At 38.1% G+C, this 21,152-nt stretch overlaps 1 protein-coding gene across 9 annotated transcripts in view; it reads left to right on the top strand.

Annotated features, from left to right (window-relative positions):
- The window catches only part of LMBRD1 (LMBR1 domain containing 1), a 170,111-nt gene extending 151,575 nt beyond the window's left edge, over positions 1-18,536 (top strand). For 3 of the 9 annotated variants that reach the window (XR_012517315.1, XR_012517320.1, XR_005578686.2), the window contains 2 exons: positions 1-7,644; positions 17,648-18,536. The exon at positions 1-7,644 is cut by the window's left edge. The gene's annotated coding sequence lies outside the window, so the exon portion shown is untranslated. The remainder of the gene's footprint in view (positions 7,645-17,647) is intronic. The other 6 variants (XR_012517317.1, XR_012517319.1, XR_012517316.1 and 3 more) reach the window with 6 other exon arrangements.
- Positions 18,537-21,152: the final 2,616 nt, after the last annotated feature.

Consider the following 21,152-nt stretch of genomic DNA (forward strand, 5'->3'; position numbering starts at 1 on the left):
TTTTTTTTATACTTATCTCTGAGCTCCTGCAGGTTTGTTCTGCTTTAGTATAAACAAAACACTGTAGTGAAAAAAAAAAGTTTTTTGTTGATCCAGATTATTTTTTTTCTGTTTACTCATACTACCTTGAATTTAACTGATGGAGCTTTGTGCTTCTGTTGAAAATGGTCTTTGGTTGAACAATTTCACAATCATATACATTTTTTAAAGGCAAGAACTGAGATATAGCTATCTATAGTTTTTGAGCGTTTACTTTTGAGAAATCCACATCTGCATAAAATGACAATTCCCCAACCTTATATTAACATTTCAATGTTTTGAAAAGGATGGTTCCCCTTAAAGAAACAATATTCTTTTGCTGTGTATCCCTTAAATTTTCCAACTGCGTCTAAGACAGGGCTACTTTTCAACAGGACAGTCAGCATCCTTGACTTCCAATAAGTTCTATTAATATTATCATTTATTATGATCATTTTTTGAATTCTGTATTCTAAAAAATACCCTTTAAATAATGAAGTCTGACTTATTTTGAAAGCTAGATTATTCTCAGTCGATGTCCTCAAGTTACCACAAATAAAAACCTCCTCTGTAGTTGCAAAATGTCCACTTACTTGACTTTTCTTCAAAATGTATATGGGTTTATTTTATTAAATTTCCAGCTTATCTGATAAAACCAGAGGGATATTCTATTTGTTCATTTAAACCACTTTGTTTTTAAGTATTTAGCTTGGAGCAAAGAAACTAAATTTATCAGGGTTGCATGTTCCTGTCCAGTGACTTATATGAAATGAAACTGATGGCCTGATCTTATGTTATACAGGTGGTTCTTGCTATTAAAATAAATTCCACATATAAGGAATTTAGCCAGATTTATAAGGAAAGGAAACATTTGTCTATTGTTTCCAAACGCAGTTTGGTGTTGAAGGTGTCTTTAGTCTTACCTTACTTCTGTTGTTAAGCTGTTCTGCTAAAAATAGTTAAGAATAGTTCAAAACTGTATCTTTGCTGTTACCATTTACAATTTGTTGAATTTACTTCATTGATGAATAAACGGATGAAATTTTAGGGTGAGTACTTTTCAACAAAGTAATTAAAATGTTATTAAGTCCTTTCTAATTATATTTGTGACTTCAAACATTTCAATAATTCATTTAAATAAAATTTTAACCAAGATCAAATTTTGGTGTTTAGGTTACTCTTTCCTTCCTTCCAGGAACAATGAAATACAGGCTCACTAAATCTATTAAGCTACATTATCTGCTAAATACATGAATCAGGTCACCTAAAAATGTCAACTAGTTGTCCAGGCATTATAGGGATTGTGAACAGATACGATGAGTAATAAAGACAAAACAGCAAAAAAGATATGAAGAGCTGAGAAATAGAGAGTGACAAACCGCAGAATGGGAGGTTTTCTGTTTGTTTGTTTGTTTGTTTTTTGACATGGAGTCTCACTCTGCCACCCAGTATGGAGTGCAGTGGTGCAATCTCCACTTGCTGCAACCTCTGCCTCCTGGGTTCAAGCGATTCTCCTGCCTCAGCCTCCCAAGTAGCTGGAACTACAGGTGTAAGCTACTATGCCTAGTTTATTTTTGTATTTTTAGTAGAGATGGGGTTTCACCATGTTGGCCAGGCTGATCTCAAACTCTTGACCTCAAGTGATCCACCCACTTTGGCCTCCCAAAGTGCTGGGATTACAGGTGGGAGCCACTGCTCCTGGCCAGAATGGGAGTTAAGTGATTGATAATGTGCTCATTAATAATGATATCTGTAAGAGGCTGTGCCTATTTCAACCTCAGCTGAGCTTTCCTTATGAATCACCACACCAGGCCCAAGCAAATGGGTCCCCTAGAAATTGATGTGCACATTAAAGACATCAAATATCAATAAGTTGGGAAACCTTTGGTACTTACACATATTGGTAGGGACAGCTTAAATAGGATGGAAAGAGTATAACAAATTGAAGAATTCCTAAATGGAGAATTAATTGGGAAGAAGATTTCTTATAGGATGTTTTAGTTTACCATTTATAAGAAGCTATAAACCACCTTCCTTACAGCAGTGAGTTTCCATATACAAAATTACACTGTGCAGCTTTAATAAATCATGCCCCTTAACAGCACTGGCTACTGTTCATCACTCTTTGGCGATAATAGAAAAAAAAGAATGGAAATTTGTAAACAGGAAATGGATTAGAAATAAAGCAATGGCAAGAAGAAAAAATATTCCCGTAACAAAATATTGGTAAGATGAAGAAAATTGAAGGTCCTAGAACTAAGATTTAACAGTACTGCTAGGATACTTCCATGGAGACAGCTAAGCTACACATCTATGGGATTTATAGAAGACCCTTAAGAAATAACTCTTAAAATATCCTGAATATCTAAAATGTCAACCCAATAATCTTACTGTTTGTTCATTTTTCCCAGTAGTACCTATATTTGACCATTGGGACAAGCACTCCTCAACCGTGAAGATATCAGTAAATGAATAAAAATTCATGCAGGTAGCAAAATCCCCATAGGCCCTTTCAACGCATGACCACTTTTGCTTTTAAATTTTCCATCCTAGTTTCTGTGCTCATTAGGTTTTGGTCAACTACTTTCAGTTTGGCAACATCCTTATTCCTTTACACCAGAACTTCAGCCAGAAATTCTTCCTCTTTCTGGTCTTTATCTTGGATGCTAAATTTGTGTAGAGGAAAAGTGAGTTCACAACTGAGACATCAAATCAGAAAGAAATTGCAAGTTTGTATGTAGAACCAGACACAGAAAAATATCTCTCTCAGTACACATTTTATTTTAAATTAAAAGTTCCACCTTCTTAGATCGAAAATGTAAAAAGAAAAAGTTTGGGAGACATGAGTTGTATAGTTCTCTGTCTCCCAGACGGCCAGAGCCACATATAGAACTCTGGAGACTATGAGATGATACTCTTGAAGGAAACCATTGCTCTCATTCTTTCAAATCTCCATGGTCAGTTCTGGTTTATAACATAAGAAAAAACAAATCTTTGCTGCCTTTGGGGAAAGAAAACCCTAATTTTTTCTGCTTAGAGTCACCTGGCTTTCTCTTGGATCACTCCCTTTAGCTGGGTTCTTTCTGGGGGCATTTCTTCACACCTCTTATGTAAAACTGATGGTAGAGGATCTCAAATTTGCCTAGAGTGAAAGACTTGACATTGCTATGGAATTAAGAGCCCTACATGATCTTGCTTCTGCCTGCATCTCCGCCTCATCACTTATCTTGCTTGGGCCACATTAGCCGTCTTCTTTTCCTCAAAAACGTAACTTTTCCTTGTGGATCTTGTACTTCCTGTCCCTTTGCTTGGATTGCTTTCTGTTTCCAGCTCTTCACATGACTACATCCTTCTGACCATGTTGTCGCCTCTTCAAAGAAGCCTTTCCTTACCACCCTATTGAAAGCAGCATTTCCTCACCCAGCAGTGGATTGTTTTGTGTAACCACTATCCTGACTTATATTCTTCATAGCAGTTATCAAAATTATTAGGATTTTTGATTATTTTCTGTCTCTGCCCACTAAATTGTAAGATTCATGAGAGCAGGGCTCTAATCTCTCTTGTTTATGGCTGTATCACCAGCACACACCACAATGCCCAACACATAGTAAGCGCTCAGAAAATATTCTTGCCTGAATAAATAAATAAGTGAACAAATGAGGATAGTTGTCACCTTGCTGTGCCACCTCATACAAAGCAAGGTCTTATGTGTTGGAGAACTCAGATGATCCTGAGAACCTGGAGATCCAGTCAAGAAAGAGCATCAACACAACCCTCTAGTAAAGATAAGCACTTAGATGCTATGTCTCTGCACTGCTGCCTTACAAGTGGTGAATACAAAGAGAAATGGGCTGCTGGCACTCCATTCATCAAAAGGTGTCTGCATCTGGCTGGGTTCTTGCAGGAACCTGATGAAAATGGCTAAATAGAGGAAACTCTTCACCAAGGAGAGGGCCATATGTAAGAGAAACAGCAGGAGTGGTAGAATCTCAGAGATTGAGGACCACACCAGTTATTACCACCTCAGGCATGAAGGTACAAAGAAGTGGTCATTAAAACCTCACAGCACCTGAGGCCTTCAGTGGAGAGAAGTAGCTGACCTTCAGGAACATGGTGAGTGGGGTGTGGAGGTGGTGGAAGAGAGAATAACTTACCCTTCTTTTCTTGCCTCCTGATCTCAGGACAGCAGGGGAGCCTGCTGAGGTATCAAACAGGATAAAATGGATCTGGAGAAGCTAATAAAAGATCCAGCACAGCATCCCTCACTCAAAGTGTCAGTAAATGCCAGGAACTCTAATGTGCTCATAATGTATCTGGCTTCCTTATTAGATACATCTTTTTTCCTGGCAAAAGCTAGAGAAACACAATATACTGACCAAAAGCCTGGGCACTGGAGCTGGACAACTGTTGAAGGTTGGTTCCTTTACAAACTAGTTGTGTAACTGAATGTATTAATTCTCTCACAGGTAAAATGGGATCAGGAGATCTGCTATGAGGATTAAACACCTTGAGTAACTTAATATGTATAAATGCTTAGAAGAGTGCCTGACAAATAGTAAGTCTTTAGTAAGTGTTAATTTGTTTTTGTTTTAAGAGACAATATCTTGCTCTGACACCCAGGCTAGACTGGGTGCAGTGGCACAATCACAGCTCACTACAGCCTCTTACTCCTGGACTCAAGCAATCCTCCAGCTCAGCCCCTAGGGTAGCTGAGATTATAGGTGTGTACCACCATGCCTGTCAGTTTTGTTAGAGGCTTCTTGACTTCAATGTCTTGACATAGTCTATTCCCTAAGCTCTCAGAACCAGCATCAAGATATGTAATAAATTGTTGGGCTGGGTTGGTGGCTTAGCTATAGGACTTTAAACTAAACATTTGTCAAATCCTTCAGTTTGGGGTCCTGATTTGGGATTTCCTCCTTGTTAATGCTTATCTTACACTGTACAACATTGTATTCAATAAAAAATGTAACTGACTCTCTTGGAATGTTTTTTACAAACCTCCTGTGAACCCTGAATCCAGGAATACCTTTCATTATCTGAAGTAATAGCTTGGATTCCATCTTTTCAAAATTGAAACTCATTTCTTGTAACTCCCTAATGACCTGTGGATTTTCCTCAAGGCTTAACAGATGGGCATTTTTCAAAGGACAAATCCCAGGAAGGCCAGTGCCTTGAGGAGAGGATGGTCAGACTCTTCCAAGGTCCGGATGAGGACATTGATGTCAACTAAATTAATTAGAATTCCCATGAATTCATGTCCAAGATCTCATTTTTCATCAACAACTAGAATGTAGCAGAGTCCTCCAGGATCCGTTGTAGCATTCTTTCATATTCCCCCTAAGAGAGATGAAAGCTGCCCTTTCTTGGCCTCTATTCTAGACATTTGCTGATGACTTCTCATCAGGTCCAGCACTAAATCCACTACATTTCCAGCAGTGTAACATACATTGTAGAATGCCATTCCAGAGATCAATAATGCACACATACCTAGATTTTATCCATTTTTCTCAACTATAAAATAAAAGCATTTGAGCGCATTCATTTTTAAAAAACACTACAGTATCTGATATGTGTGTATACATCTACACTGCAGCAGCCAGCCCCAAATACCATTTTACTTAACATCACATTGGAATAAGGTTAAAATTTAACAATGAATGGTAAATTGCATGTCAGCTGTAAAGACCTATTTTTAATTTGTGTAAAGGGTCTGTTTTGCCTTTTTAGTTAATATAAATATTAAGTTAGAATAAATATTTCTTGCATTCACTTCAAATGTCAGACTGCAGATATTGAATTCAATTCCAGAATCAGTTCAGGAGACTGATGTTGGAAGTGAATTCAAGAAAACCCTATAAATACCTTAAACTTCTCTTTCTTCTAATTTAGGGGTTTTCAGGAATCTGTTTGTGTACTGGGACTACTGTACTTTCACTGGATAAGCACAGGAAGCCGTCTTTCATAATTGATGGCTATAGGTTAAAGGGTCAATAAGGACAATAGCCACAGAAGCCAAGAATCATGTGTTCATCAAGCTGTGGGATCACCTGAGGTAGGCATGGAAGGTGGGATGGAGCAAAGAGGAAACTCTTAAAGTCAGAGTAAGAACAAAACCAAGATAATGATCCACATATATCATTAATCATCAACATTTGAAAGTCCTTGAGTTCCAAAAAAGAAAAAATAGAACCAAATGTTTATCTAGCCAAAGTATTAGAAAAACATAATTTAATGTGAAGAGAACAGGAAATCGTGGGAAACCAAAAATGTCAAATATAAATGAAACTTTGGTATAAATGTGCTCAGTATTTATGTCTTCAGAACTGACAATGTACATGGTATTTTTTTAACGACACGTGAATACATTTCCTACCCCAAAATAAGAGACCATAGTTCAATAAATACAAAAGTGTACATGTTACTCTACTTGCAATTTGTATGTAATACATATTTTAAAATGTCAGCCTACAATTTGACTCAATTTTCTTCCTAAAATTTACAATTATACAAATATTAAGTACATTTAATTCTATATAATTAGTGTAAAATACTTTTTCAAAATATAAAATTTATTTTTATTATATAGGACAGATTTATTACTTTTGATTTAAAACGTAAGACGACAGTTACTTTATAAAAATATCAGGTTCTAATTTTAAAAGTTATTCTGTTGTCTGGAAGTAAGTAAAAGTTTCTCTTTAATGAGATGTTTGATACCCAAGTTTTAATATTTTTCTTAAGGCTTCAGAAAGCTACTCTCCTACAATATGAAACAATATATTACTTTGATAGATTCTGAGAAAATAAGAAGATAGATGTTAAAAGCCGAATAATTTATCCTCCCAGATCTTACCATTTGCCAAGCAACTGCTCTCTGATATTGACAATGGGTTTGAGAAAACTACATTTTCCTTTATATTTCTTTTCATCATAGAGATCCTATACACTTTTCTGAGTTGTTAGAAATTCTTTTTTGCTTGGGGCTTATTTTCTATTCTGCTATTAGGGCATACACAATCATACAAACATGACAATAATTAGAGTCATTTGCTGGCTGGTAGTTTCAGCTGGGCTTTAGAGTTGGGACTTAGGACACATTTTATTATCTAATTAGTTGGCTGCAAATTAAAGTGTGGATTTGGGTAGTCGTGCTTGGACTTCCTATACTTTTCCTGTAAAGTGAGAATTCATTAATTTTCCTCTTTGAACGTAGGATCTGGTCATTTCCAGCAGGGGCAATTATTTTTATGTGTTCAGTTTGTTAGAAAAATGCAAGCATGGGCCCATTTAATGCGTCTTTTTATTCTAAGTGTTGAAATGTGGTGCATCAAAAGTGGTGAGCCTGTGTAAAATTAGTCAGAAATAGTCTAAACCTAGGGTGTGTTATCAGAGAAGAAATTCAAGTTAACATTTCTATCCCCTTTTTAGGATTTGGGCATTTAAAAATTTAAGGCAGTAGTTAATGTCTTCTTTGCATTATGACCTTTGTAATGCCTACCACCAAAAGAAAAGGAAAGGAAAGAAGAAGGAAGAGGATGAGGAGGAAGATGAAGTGGAGAAAAAAGAGAAGAAGAAAAACCACCGCCTCCTATTTGGAATGAGAATCAGCACGGAGAAGTAGGAGTGAGTGGTTTTGGATTAAGAAAATCAACCTGCTCAAGGCAACATTTCCCAAAGTGTGCCTGCCTTTTGAGTTAATTGGTGTTCAGAGGAAAAAGGATTTCATGTCAATTTAATGACCTTGGAACCTGGGCAATTTGCTTCACTTCTCTAAGCCTCAATTTCCTAATCTGAAAGATGGAGATAGTTTTTGCCTGTGGCCTTAGGTTGTTCTGGGAATCAGATGAGATACATCAAGAGGCTGAGCATGAGCCCCACACAGTGTCAACTTGAAACCTTGATATACAATGTGCACTATGAACTTTATCAGTAGACTGATGTTACAATTTGTAATATGCCTCTACTGCATTTGACAATAGCATTTCTTATTTTATGTCATGCATTTGCAGGATTATCATCTTGTGGAGAAGTCTTTAGAAGATGCTTCTCAAGGAATTGTTTTATATACAGTATAAAAATTCATATTGCAATAAAAGAATTTATAGATAAAATACATTTAAAAATAAGTTATAAAACATTTGACAATAATATCAATTTATCTTAAGCCTATTCCCAGTTATTTGAAACATTTAAAGTACTACCACCAAAGTATCATATTAGTATTTATTTACCAAGTCATCAGATAACATTCCCTCTCGCTTTGATTCCTTCTTGCTTCTTGTAGCCCTAATCTCTACCAGATACTGGCTTTCATTCTTGGCCACTTACAGAATCGACTGAGGGCTTCCTTTTCAAAAAGGTCTGCAAATCTAGACTTTTTTGACATTATCTCCAAGGGTATACAAATAGTCAATGTGTTTTTGTGTTTGTGTTTATGAAAAGCATAAAATTTTAATTTATCATATAAGTTTAAACTATGTTCTGTTTTGATATGTATAACTCAAATATATAATTCAAAACCTGAAAGTATGTTCTGTTTTGATGTTTTTCCATGTTGTAATATACTAGCAAATGGGGAGGTGGGGCGTGGAAGTGCTCAGCTCTCTTTCCCTCTGAGTGGCTCTGTCTATGCCATCAATCAATTGTGTAGGCACCTCAAGCATGCTAGCTCTGATGAGATCTCACTCACTATGTTGCCTTCTAAATGTAACCTTCCTCCTTAGGGCCAATGGTGACTCCATCATCCTCTTGAGTTTATTCACTTTTCCCCTAGGATTAAACAGAGGCCTAATGCTGTTGAGTCTGTCCTCCTATCTGCTCTTCCATCTGCATTTTATGGTCACTGGGCTAATCTACAATCTTTTCCACCTCTCACCTGGCAATAACATCGTACCTGCTTTCCTTGTCTCTAATCTCTTCCTACTCTTACCCTGTGGAGTGCTGCTAGATTAAGATCTGAAAACATGGCCCTAAACTTGCTACTTGCCCTGTTTAAAAGTTACCTGTGGCTCCCCACTCACTACAAAACCAAGGTCTTATAAAGCCAATGTAAGTCCCATTACTTCATCATAAATATTGTTTCTCCCATATCTCCACAAGCTTAAAAAAATCATCCCCCATTATCCCACTAAAAGCCAATTCCTTTATAAAAACCACTTTGACTCTCTTTTCTTCTGCCACAAGCACTTTATCTTTACCTAGAAACACACACACATACATGCCATATATACACACACACACACACACACACACACACACACACACACACCCTTGGCACATGCTGGTTTGTTCTAACCTTTATTATGTATCTGGTATGTGTATATACATATGTGTGTATATGTATTTACTAGATGAAAAATACTTACATCAATGTATGATATGTATATACATTCACACAATACAGTCTTATATATAGAAGATATATATATATATGTATCTTCTTAACTACAAGCATCTAAAAGGCAAGCTTTTTTTAAATTGTACTTTAAATTCAGGGGTACATGTGCAGACACGCCATGGTGGTTTGCTGTCTCCATCCCCCTGTCACCTACATTAGCCATTTCTCCCAGTGTTATCCTTCCCCAAACTCCTTGCCCCCTGCTGTCCCTCCCCTAGCCCCTGCCCCCCAACATACTCCAGTGTGTGATGTTCCCCTCCCTGTGTCCATGTGTTCTCATTGTTCAACACCTGCCTATGAGTGAGAACATGCAGTGTTTGGTTTTCTGTTCTTGTGTCAGTTTGCTGAGAATGATGGTTTTCAGATTCATCCATGTCCCTACAAAGTATACAAACTCATTGTTTTTTATGGCTGCATAGTATTCCATGGTGTATATGTGCCACATTTTCTTTGTCCAGTCTATCACTGATGGGCATTTGGGTTGGTTCCAAGTCTTTGCTGTTGTAAACAGTGCCACAATGATCATATGTGTGCATGTGTCTTTATAACAGAATGATGTATAGTCCATTGGGTGCATACCCAGTAATGGGATTGCAGGGTCAAATGGTATTTCTATTTCTAGGTCTTTGAGGAATCGCCATACTGTCTTCCACAATGGTTGAACTAATTTACACTCCCACCAACAGTGTAAAAGTGTTCCTATTTCTCCACATCCTCTCCAGCATCTGTTGTCTCCAACTTTTTTAATGATTCCATTCTAACTGGCATGAAATGGTGTCTCAGTGTGGTTTTGATTTGCATTTCTCTAATAACCAGTGATGACGAGCATTTTTCATATGTTTGTTGGCCTCATGTAAGTCTTCTTTTGTAAAGTGTCTGTTTGTATCCTTTGCCTACTTTTGAGTGGGTTTGCCTGTTTTTTTCTTGTAAATCTGCTTTAGTTCTTTGTAGATTCTAGATATTAGCCCTTTGTCAGATAGGTAGGTTGCGAACATTTTCTCCCATTCTTTTGGTCACTGGTTCACTCTATTGGTTGTCTCTTTTGCTGTGTAGAAAACCTTAAGTTTAATTAGATCCCATTTGTCTATTTTGGCTTTTGTTGCCAATGCTTTTGGTGTTTTTGTCATGAAGCCCTTGCCTATGTCTATGTCCTAAATGGTTTTGCCTAGGTTTTCTTCTAGGGTTTTTATGGTGTTAGGCCTTATGTTTACATCTTTAATCCATCTGGAGTTAATCTTAGCATAAGGTATAAGGAAGAGGTTCAGTTTCAGCTTTCTGTACATGGCTAGCCAATTTTCCCAACACCAATTATTAAACAGCGAATCCTTTACCCATTGCTTATTTTTGTCAGGTTTGTCAATGATCAGATGGTTGTAGATGTGTGGCATTGCTTCTGAGGCCTCTGTTCTGTTCCGTTGGTCTATATCTCTGTTTTGATACCAGTACCATGCTCTTTTGCTTACTGTAGACTTGTAGTATAGTTTGAAGTCAGGTAGTGTGATGCCTTCAGCTTTGTTCCTTTTGCTTAGGATTATCTTGACTATGCAGGCTTTCTTTTGGTTCCGTATGAAGGTTAAAGTGTTTTTTTTACCAGTTCTGTGAAGAAGGTCAATGGTAGTTTGATGGGGTTAGTGTTGAATCTATAAATTACTTTGGGCAGTATGGCCATTTCACAATATTTATTCTTCCTAACCGTGAGCATGAAATGTTTTTCAATCTGTTTGTGTCCTCTCTTATTTCCTTGAGCAGTAACTTGTAATTCTCCTTGAAGAGGTCCTTTATATTCTTTGTAAGTTGTATGCCTACATCAACTTACATATATAAATGTATGATATGTATATACATTCACACAATACATATGGTCTTATATATAGAAGATATATGTGTGTGTGTGTATATATATATATATATATATATATCTTCTTAGCTACAAGCATCTAAAAGGCATCTACATTTTAGATGCTTAACTACAAGTATCTAAAATGCTCGTCATCACTGATCTTTTGTTGTTGTTGTTGTTGTTCCAGATAAACAGAGAAACCACTCTGAATTAGGGGTGGGGGTGAGGGTGGGAAGAGGATTCTGTGTTCTGCTGGGGCGGGCTGTTGGAAGATGTGAAGAAGTTGTCTATTTCCTTCCACTGAAGGGAAACTTCAGGTCAGCTAGGCACCTGGAGTGTCAACCCTGTGCCAGCACTGTAATCCCAGCACTTTGGGAGGCTGAGGTAGGTGGATTGCTTGAGGCCAGGAGTTCAAGACCAGCCTGGGCAACATGGAGAAACTCCATCACTTGGGCTTCCATTGATCGTGCGAGTTGGTCTCTTTGTAGCAACTGTGAATGGGAGTTCGCTCATAATTTGGCTCTCTTTAAGTCTGTTATTGGTGTACAGGAATGCTTGTAATTTCTGCATATTGATTTGTATCCTGAGACTCAGCTTAAGGAGATTTTGGGTTAAGACAATGAGGTCTTCTAAATACACAATCATGTTGTCAGCAAAAAGAGACAATTTGACTTCCTCTTTTCCTAGTTGAATAGTCTTTATTTCTTTTTCTTGCCTGATTGCTCTGGCTAGAACTTCCAATACTATATTGAATAGAAGTGGTGAGACAGGGCATCCTTGACTACTGCCAGTTTTCAAAAGGAATGCTTCCAGTTTTTGCACATTCAATATGATATTGGCTGTAGGTTTGTCGTAAATAGCTTTTATTATTTTGAGATATTTTCCATTGATACCTAATTTATTGAGGTTTTTTAGCATAAAGGGCTGTTGAATTTTGTCAAAGGCCTTCTCTGCATCTACTGAGATAATTGTGGTTTTTGTCTTTGGTTCTGTTTATGTGACGGATTACATTTATGGATTTGTGTATGTTGAACCAGCCTTGCATCCCCAGGATGAAGCCTACCTGGTCATGATTGATAAGCTTTGTGATGTGCGGTTGCAATCAGTTTACCAGTATTTTATTGAAGATTTTTGCATTGATGTTAATCATGGCTATTGGCCTGAAGTTTTCCCTTTTAGGTGTGTCTCTGCCAGGTTTTGGTATCAGGATGATGTTGGTCTCATAAAATGAGTTAGGGAGGAGGATTTCCTCTTTTTGTTTTGTTTGGAATAGTTTCAGAAGGAATGGTACCAGCTTCTCTTTGTATGTCTGGTAGAATTCAGCTGTAAACACATCTGGACCTGTGCTTTTTTTGATTGGTAGGCTATTAATTGCTGCCTCGACTTCAGACTTTGTTATCAATCTATTCAGGGAATCAACTTCTTCCTGGTTTAGGCTTGGGAGGGTGCAAGTGTCTAGGAATTTATCCATTTCTTCCAGATTTACTGATTTATGTGCATAGAGTTGATTGTAGTAATCTCTGATAGTAGTTTGTGTTTCTGTGTAATTGGTAGTGATATCCCCTTTATTGTATTGTATTGTATCTATTTGATTCTTCTCTCTTTTCTTTTTTTTCAGTCTGCCTAGTGGTTCATCAATTTTGTTGATCTTTCCAAAAAACCAGCTCCTGGATTTATTGATTTTTCAGGAAGGGTTTTTTGTGTCTCTATCTCCTTCAGTTCTGCTCTGATCTTAGCTATGTCTTGTCTTCTGCTAGCTTTTGAGGTTTTTGTTTTGTTTTGTTTTGTTTTTTTATCTTGTTCCTCTAGCTCTTTCAATTTTGAAGATAGGATGTCAATTTTAGATATTTCCTTGCTTCTTATGTGGGCATATTATTGTAAATTTCCCTCTAGACATTGCTTTAAATTTGTCCCAGAGATTCTGGTATATTGTGTCTTTATTCTCATTGGTTTTGAAGAACATCTTTATTTCTGCCTTCATTTCATTGTTTATCCAGTCATCATTCAGGTGCAAGTTGTTCAGTTTCCATGTAGTTGTGTGGTTTTGAGTGAGTTTCTTAATCCTGAGTTCTAATTTGATTGCAGTGTGGTCTGAGAGACTGTTTGTTATGATTTCCATTCTTTTGCATTTGCTGAGGCGTGATTTACTTCCAATTATGTGGTCAATTTTACAGTAAGTGTGATGTGATGCTGAGAAGTATGTATATTCTGTGGATTCAGGGTGGAGGGTTCTGTAGATGTTTATTAGGTCTGCTTGGTCCAGATCTGCATTCAAGTCCTGGATATTCTTGTTGATTTTTTGTCTAATTGATCTGTCTAATATTGACAGTGGAGTGTTAGTCTCCCACTATTATTGTGCAGGAGTCTAAGTCTCTTTGTAGGTCATTAAGAGCTTGCTTTATTTATCTGCGTGCTCCTATATTGGGTGCATATATGTGTAGGAAAGTTAGCTCTTCTTGTTGCATTGATCCTTTTACCATCATGTAATGCCCTTCTTTGTCTCTTTTGACCTTTGTTGGTTTAAAGTCTGTTTTATCAGAGACTAGGATTGCAACCCCTGCTTTTTTTTTTTTGCTGTTTGCTTAGTAGATCTTCTCCCATCCCTTTATTTTGAGTCTATATGTGTCTTTGCACGTGAGATGGGTCTCCTGGATACAGCACACCATTGGGTCTTGATTTTTTATCCAGTTTGCCAGTCTGTGTCTTTTGATTGGGGCATTTAGGCTGTTTACATTTAATGTTAATATTTTTATGTGTGAATTTGATCCTGCCTGCGTCAACTAACGGGTTGGTAGTTTTGCCTGTTAGTTGATGAGGTTTCTTCATTGCATAGTTGGTCTTTACCATTTGGTATGTTTTCGCAGTGGCTTGTACTGGTTGTTCCTTTCCATGTTTAGTGCTTCCTTCAGGAACTTGTAAAGCTGGTCTGATAGTGATGAAATCTCTCAGTAATTGCTTGTCTGTAAAGGATTTTATTTCTCCTTCGCTGATGAAACTTAGTTTGGTTGGATATGAAATTCTGGTTTGATGGTTCTTTTCTTTAAGGATGTTGAATATTGGCCCCATTCTCTTCTAGCATGTAGGGTTTCTGCCAAGAGATCAACTGTGAGTCTGATGGACTTCCCTTTGTTGGTAATCTGACCTTTCTCTCTGGCTGCCTTTAGCATTTATTCCTTCATTTCAACCCTGGTGAATCTGATGATTATCTGCCTTGGCATTGCTCTTCTTGTGTATCTTTGGAGTGTTCTTTGGATTTCTTGGTTTTGAATGTTGGCCTGCCTTGCTAGGTTGGGGAAGTTCTCCTGAATAATATCCTGAAGAGTGTTTTCCAGCTTTGATTCATTCTCCCCATCACATTCAGGTACACTGTTTAAGCATACATTAGGTCTTTTCACATAATCCCATATTTCTTGGAGGCTTTGTTCATTTCTTTTCACATTTTTTCTCTAATCTTGCCTTCTCATTTTATTTCATTGAGTTGATCTTCAATCTCTGATATCCTTTCTTCTGCTTGGTTGAATCGGCTATTGAAACTTTTGTATGCTTCATGAAGTTCTCATGCTGTATTTTTCAGCTCCATCATGTCATTTATGTTTTTCTCTAAGCTGTTTATTCTTTTAACCATTCGTCTAACCTTTTTTCAAGGTTTTTAGTTTCTTTGTATTGGGTTGTAACATGTTCCTTCAGCTCAGAGAAGTTTGTTATTACCCACCTTCTGAAGCCTACTTCTGTCAATTCGTCAAACTCATTCTCCATCCTGTTTTGTTCCCTTGCTGGTGAGGAGTTTTGATCCCTTGGAGGAGAACAGGCATTCTGGTCTTTGATGATTTCATCCTTTTTGTGCTGTTTTCTTCCCATTTTCATGGATTTATCCACCTTTGATCTTTGACATTGGTGATTTCAGATGAGGTGTCTGAGTGGACATCCTTTCTGTTGATGTTGAAGCTATTTCATTTTGTTTTTTTAGTTTCCTTCTAACAGTCAGCCCCTCTGCTGTGGGACTGCTGGAGGTCCACTCTGGGCCTTAGCTGCCTGGGAATCACCTGCAGGGGCTGTGGAGCAGCGAGGATTGTTGCCTGATCTTTCCTCTTGTAGCTTCATCCCAGAAGGGTACCCACCTGCTGTAGCCTGAGCTTTCCTGTATGTAGAGTTTTTCTGGTTATACAGGGGTCAGGGGGCTGCTTGAGGAGACGGTCTGTCTTGTTTGCCTGCTGAAGTGCCGCTAGGCTGTCTTGGATGCTGCTATGTAGGCTTCCTCTGGCTTTTGTTTACACAGGTGTGATTAAACCTGCCTTTGCAATGACAGATTTCCTTCCCCTGACAGAGCTCAATTGTCCTGGGTTGAGCTTGAACTGATGTGCTGGCTGCAAAACCCTCAAGTGAGAGGGCTTCAGTTTGCTGGGCTTTGTGGGGATGAGACCTGCCAAGCTGTATCACCTGTCTCCCTGCTTTCAACTCTTTCTCTTTCTGGGGGTGGGTAGCTCTGTCCCATGGGTGCTCTCGTTGCTAGTCAAATCTCCCATCCAGATCTGTGCTGACAACTCATGGTGCCAGCCAGAGCTGCCTCTCAGATCTGTGCTGATAACTCGTGGCACTTTCAGTGGGGATCTCCTGGTTTGTGGGTTGCAGAGGGCATGAGAGAAGCGCAGTATCTGAACGAGAGTGCTGGTGCGGGGAAGGGAAAATCCCCAATCCTCTGGTCAGTTGCACTTCCCAGGTGGGGCAGCACCCAGCCCAAGGCAAGCTCTTATCTAAATCATTTTTGGTCTCCTCCACAGTGAGTAACCTAAAATCTAGTCACAAGTAATTATATAAGGGAGAATGGACAGGCAAGGGAGAAAGCAAACTGGAGTGCTATATTACCTGATTAAAGAAACTAACATAAAAATATTTAATATGACTTTTCCAATGTTGTTGGTTTAAACAGTAACAATGGAGAGAGAATATGCATGCTTGGCTCCTCCATTGTATGTTTTTTAAAAATCACTCTTAATGACTCCTTATACTCTAGAATCTCCAAATCTGGTTTTGGTTAGCCTGAGCAAGCAAATTAAATGCTTCGTATGTCAGTGCTTGAATCAATACTATTTTAGGTGAAGATTCAGAAACTTCAAATTGGGTTGAGTCAGCTGTTTTCACTGGAAGGGACTTTTTACACCTAGGAATCTATTAATTTCACAGGGGAAGAATTGAGGCCCAGAGACCTAACTATCCCAAGGCCACACAGCTATTTAATTATCATGAGATACAGCATTGGTATCCAGGACTAATGATTCATCTTTCAGTGGTCCTTCTCCATTGGCAAACATGGCAGCAGCCATCTGCTTTGGATTTGCCTAGGCCTGTCTTTTCTTTTGTTAGTAATGCTAATTCTGGTACTAGCGCATCAGCTGTGGCGTAGATTGAACATGGACTAGAACTTTGTGCTGTTTCTTCAATAGCAAGGCTCTTGTCCCTTGACTGGGCAAAATTGTATTTTTGTTTGTTTGTTTTAGATTGAAAGTGGTTTATATTCCAAGGGATTGAGACCAGGTAAGAAATTATAAGACAGAAGGGGAGAAGTAATACTAGGTCCAAATCAAAGCACCAAAGAGAAATGTTACAAACTAGACCAAATGGATACTATTTTAGCTTTATGAGGAAAAGAAGATTATTAAGTCTACACGGTAACTGGCCAGACCTGCTTTAATTATGAATTTTGAATCACGTTCTATGCCAGCCCAACCTCTGATTAATGAACTAAATGGCACTAAAATTAATTTGCCTATATTGAATATGGCTTAATGAGATTTCTTTATATAAAAAGATATTACTGGCCTCCCTCTTCCAAGAATTTAAAGAATATCTTGAAGTCATATCATCAGTAGCCATATTCCATTTTTTGTTTATTAAAAAATTGCCCTGGTTTCTTTTTTATGTTCCTTCATTGATAATCTGTTGAACAATTCCTATGTAACAGCTACTCTTTAAAGATGCATACATCATCCTTTTTATCAAAAACATGACTGAATAACTGCATTCAAGCTGATGTCTGCAATTTACTGACAAACAACAGAAACAGTCACATCACTTCAATGCTGGTTTCTCTTCCTGTGTCTGCATGGGCGACACAAACAAGCCTGCATCTTTCCTCTATTTCCATCTCAACTTCTTTTCATGGTCTGCTGTATTTTCTCTGTATCCCTTGCTGCTTTTTGTTCCAGGCCCTTCTTTCTTAAGATAAAGTTTCTGAATCACTGCTATCAGCAGGGAGTCAGGCAGCATGCAGAATAGTCAGAGGCAGATCATTGGAAACTCATGGCTTTTTAATTTAAAGGTTGACTAGGTTACCCTGTAGCAAAGAGGTGTGTTTTTTTCATTTGTTTGTTTTGTGATTTTTCTTTTTGTAGGTTTACAAAAAGGAGGTGAGCCAGGTGGTTCCTGGAAAGAAAAGAACAAGGAAATTGCAGCAATCACAAGCCCTGGGCAGAGATAACTACAAAACCTCACCTTGAGAAGCAGATCTGAGCCACAGGAGTGAGGTTTTTTCCTTTCTTGGATAATTTGTCAAGCCTCTCCCTGCAGAGCTTGTACTGCAGCCACAAATGTCTGCAGATCAGCCTCCAGCCCTCAGTGAGCAAATGAGAACCTGGGTCATCACCCTTCCCATTTCTGCTCCACTTTCTGCTTCCCGGGAGTTTAGGCTGGGCTTACATTCTCCCTCAGCAAGGACTCAATCAGTCCTCTTCCTTATAAGTAGTGTTTGTGTGCAAAGCTGAAAAAGGATAGCTCTCTGTAGAGGCTGATGGGGCATTGCCATCAAGCCTGCCCTAGGCCCAGGATCTAGAGACTATATGGTGAAATGTTTGTGTGAATAAAGGGAAGAAGGAAGTCATTGAAGACAGGAAATAAAGTGATGGTGGGTAGGGAGTGGGGCTTTGGGAGGCAGGTATGGATGACAAAACCTACTGCATTAATTAGCATACTACTTGTTGCTACAACAGATAAATCCACACATTTCAGTTGCTTAATCCTAAGAAAACCTATTTCTTGCTCATATGAAGTCCGAACAAGTATTTCTAATTGGTAAGCAACTGTCTTCCTAAGCTGTAATTCAGAAACCTAGACTCCTTGAATTGTGTGCTCTATACCACCTTTAATGTGTGGCCTGTAAGTACCGCTCCATGAATCTAGAGGAGGGGCAAGAACCTGGAGGGTCAAGTGTGAGGACTTTTATGGTTTAAGACTAGAAGGGTCACACATCACATTTTCTCACATTTTTTTTTTTTGGCTAGAACCCAGTCACACGGCCTGCCTAATGGATAGAGAGGCTGGGAAATGTAGTCTAGCTGAGTGCCCAAGGAAAAAAAAAAAAAACCGGTTCGTGAGCAACGAGCTAGTTTAACATTGTGTATTTAATTTTGCACAAGGGAAGCCCTGAAGATAGTCCCAAAGTACAGATCTATAGGTTGGAGTTGTCATATTCCTGGAATTAAAGGAATTCTCAAAAGTTGAATACAATATAAAGAATCCTTGGATTCTATAGTTGACACTGATGTCTTTTGATTATCTTAGTGTTTATGCCAAGATATTTTGGCTTCAACTATTGGTCATCAAAATTTTGCTGCATCAAGAACCTGAACCTATTATAGTGCTTGTATTCTTTACTAAGAGGGCCAAACACCCTGTTTAATTATGAGCTACAGTGGACTTTTAAATATTTTCCCTTCAAGACAAATTACCAACAAATATCTTGGCAAAATTTTGATTTGTATTATGTCACCCTGCTTCCAGCAAGATACACGTTACCAATGTACAAATGAACATATGTCTTTTTAAAGTTATTTTAAAGATAAAATGATAAAAAGTTCTGATACCCTAGAAAAATTGATTTATCATCAGATTTAAAGATGTGCCTCATTATGTGCCAAGAACTGTGTTAACAGAGATATGTTTCTCTGTCAGTCAGTAAGTCTGCTTAGTCCAGGGAAGAACTCAAGAGTCTATTTCTAACTAGACATTTTTACTGAGTATAGAATTTTGGGTTGAAATGTCTTTTTTTTCAGCACTTGAAAAATGTGTCACTTCTGAGTGGTCTTCATGGTTACTGATGAGAAATCTGTCATTTTTTCACTTTTTTTTTTTCTCCTGTAAGTAAGGTGTTATTATTCTCTGGCTTCTTTCAGGATGTTTTTTTCATCTTTAGTTTTCAGAAGTTTAATTTTGATGTGTCTTAGTATGGATTTCTTTGGACGTATTCTTTTGAGAGTTTTCTCAGCTTGAATCTGTAGGTTAATGTCCCTTGCCAACTTTAAGAGGGTTTCAGCCATTATTTATTTGAGTAGGTTTTTTTAGCCCCCTCTTTCTTTACTTCTTCTAGGACTCTGATGACACAAATGTTAGCGCTCTTATCTTTAAATCTTTTATTTGTGCAATAGTCACACAGGTCTCTGAAGATGCGTTTACTTATTTTTTTACGCCTTCCCTTTGTTGTTCTGATTGAGTGATTTCTATTGTTCTATCCACTAGCTTGTTGATTCTTTCCTCTCTTTCCCCAATCCTGCTGTTGAACTCACTCTCTGAAGTTTTATCTTGGTTACTATATTTTCCATTTCTAAAATTTCTATTTGGTTATTCTTTATGTCTTCTAGAGATCTTTCTATTTGTCGTTACAAGTGAGTTTCCATTGAAACTGGGACATTTTCATAGTAAGTTATGAGACTCTCAATCTCATTTGAGCTGGCTTTCTTTGATACTGCTTTGGCAGATGGTGGGTAACTGGGGGAGAAAGGTGTCACCAAATGTGATCACAAGACCAGGTATTCCATTCAGTCTCCATTGACACCTGAGGCGGGAGCTCCTCATCACTACTAGACAATGGTAAGAGTTTCAGCCTCCCACATAGTTCCCACTGATGCCATGTTGGCATTGACTGCGCTATCAGTGAGCAGTGCTGAAGTTCCTGACTCTCCAATGAGCCTCCTCTGAGACCCCCCAGCAAGGATACCTCCCAGAAGGGAGGGATGAACCCTCATTACTGCTGGGTGGCAGTAGAATCCAAGCTGCTAAGTGTTCTAGCTCCCTACTAGGCCTTCTCTGCAAAACCTTAGTGGGAGTATTGAGAGAACTTGTTAATAGCCTTTTGAGGGTAAAGTCCAGGCTCCCATTTTGTTCTTGATGCATGAATAGAGGTAGGGAGGTACAAATATATACATATTTTTAACCTGTGGTGCTTGTCTGAAGTAGAACAATTACTGTCTGAAAGTTTTCTGTCTTCCTAGACTGTCTCTTTGAAGTAGGCTTTTTTTTTTTTTTTTTTTTTTTTTTTTTTTTTTTTTTTTTTTTTCCTGGTTTGCAACTTTCGGCATTTCTGAGTTACCAGCTTTGGCACCAAGTCCAGGATATATGAGGCAAAAGGATAATCCAGGGAACTTACCAGTATGTCATTTTTCAAATCAAGGCCCCTAACCTGTCTACTTTCTTCTCTCCATCTTTCACAGTCTTAAGTTTTAATATATATAACATACAGGGGTTTTAGTTGTACTTAGTGGGGAAATAGGTAAATAATTGTTTACTGCATCTTCCCAGAAGTGCAAGTACAAATTTTATGCACTTTTAAAATGTGATCAGATTTATGTTAAAAGGACTAGTCTGGTTTCTCTTATGGAGAGTTGACCATGAAGTGGATGGGGGCCTGGGGTGAGGGGTAGGGAGCAGTGGAAGAAGGCTATCATGGGCTTTTGGTCTACGGATGATGGTGTCTCCTGTTAGGATGCTTATGAAGAAGGTGGTGAGTAGTAGTCACATTAAACATATACTATATTTCAAATATAGAGCCAGTATAGAAAAGCTGGTACAAACACAGTGAGAGACTGTAGGTCCAAGTTCCTACAATGCCTGGGTTTATGTGGAATA

Source organism: Saimiri boliviensis, chromosome 4, assembly GCF_048565385.1.
Source record: "Saimiri boliviensis isolate mSaiBol1 chromosome 4, mSaiBol1.pri, whole genome shotgun sequence".
In the NCBI taxonomy this organism is placed as follows: domain Eukaryota; kingdom Metazoa; phylum Chordata; class Mammalia; order Primates; family Cebidae; genus Saimiri; species Saimiri boliviensis.